The sequence below is a fragment of the Petaurus breviceps genome, unplaced genomic scaffold (assembly GCF_028583685.1).
Source record: "Petaurus breviceps papuanus isolate PSGF00001 unplaced genomic scaffold, PetGlider_PUasm1.0 126, whole genome shotgun sequence".
Taxonomy (NCBI): domain Eukaryota; kingdom Metazoa; phylum Chordata; class Mammalia; order Diprotodontia; family Petauridae; genus Petaurus; species Petaurus breviceps.
This window is the reverse complement of record NW_027185655.1, coordinates 39,270,330-39,271,403: the sequence shown is the minus strand read 5'-3', so window position 1 is coordinate 39,271,403 and position 1,074 is coordinate 39,270,330. Positions and strand designations below refer to the sequence as shown.

Below are 1,074 nucleotides of genomic sequence, written 5' to 3'. Positions count from 1 at the left end.
TTGTTAATGTTTTTGTCATCGTTGTTGTTTTTAATCTAATTCAGCTACTGCCACCAGGTCACTAAGCAGTTCCAGACTCATAACTACAGCCTTATGAAGACATTTTATTTCAAAAACTATTTCAAATTTTGAACCAAAATAATGGTAATAATAATAATGTAGCATGCTAGCTTGTCAGCATGTGGGTCACTTAAATTATATTTTGAGGTGGTTTCAAATAGCAAAACAAATGAATATCTCTGTGAATTTTTGCTTGACTGAAAATGGGTTGACATTAAGAGAATTATTCCTCCATATGGTGGTATCAGATGACTTTTCTGTATGCATTGTCTGGGTGTTCAGAGGAATTTCTAAAAAGTTTCTGATGACATGATAACAGGGAGGTGTCATATGTGAAATGAACAACAGATTTTATGATGTATAACAAAATAGACTCTTGAAAGTAATTCCTCTGAATTGATTAGGAGAAAATGGAGACCAGAGGTGAGAGTTGAGAGTCTGTGAGTTTTCTAAGTTACCAAGCTAATGGAGAACTAGATAATTAGGTCAGAATACATTTGTAATATTGTGTTTTAAATATTTGATCTCCATTTAGATGACCTGTAAGGTCTTTTCTGGGCAGCTAAGTGGCATAAAGAACAGAGTGCTGTAAGGGTTATGGGATTTAAAGATCTCCCATGCCCCATGGACGTGCTGACATAGCAGAGCAAGAGAAAGTGAAAAGCCGAGCTAACGGTCCTGCGGTTGGCAGTTGGTGGCAGTTGCCTTTTTTTTTTTTTTGAGTTGGGACTCCTGCTGAGGACTGCCAGAGGCCGGAGCTGCTGGGAGTGTGCTTCCAGAACGCTGGGTGGTTGCTGTGAGTGGGGAGAGGAGGACCTTTGCCTGAGGTAGCCTGTTCTGTTTTAAAGGCTTGAAAATGTGGGTGCTTTCTACTTTATCTACCTGTGCCAATGTCATAACTACTCTGATGGCTTTCACTTTCTGGTTTTGGGACTCAGTCTTTTGGTATCTTAATAAATTTTCTAGCTTATTTCCCCAAATGGCAAACCTGACGTATTTTGTGATGGATAATTA

The 1,074-nt window shown here is 38.7% G+C and overlaps 1 long non-coding RNA gene across 1 annotated transcript in view; it reads left to right on the top strand.

Annotated features, from left to right (window-relative positions):
• The first annotated feature begins 679 nt into the window (after positions 1 to 679).
• LOC138170011 (uncharacterized) overlaps positions 680 to 1,074 on the top strand; it is a 511,203-nt gene continuing 510,808 nt past the window's right edge. The window contains exon 1 of the long non-coding RNA XR_011170509.1: positions 680 to 918. This is a non-coding gene — a long non-coding RNA (uncharacterized lncRNA). The remainder of the gene's footprint in view (positions 919 to 1,074) is intronic.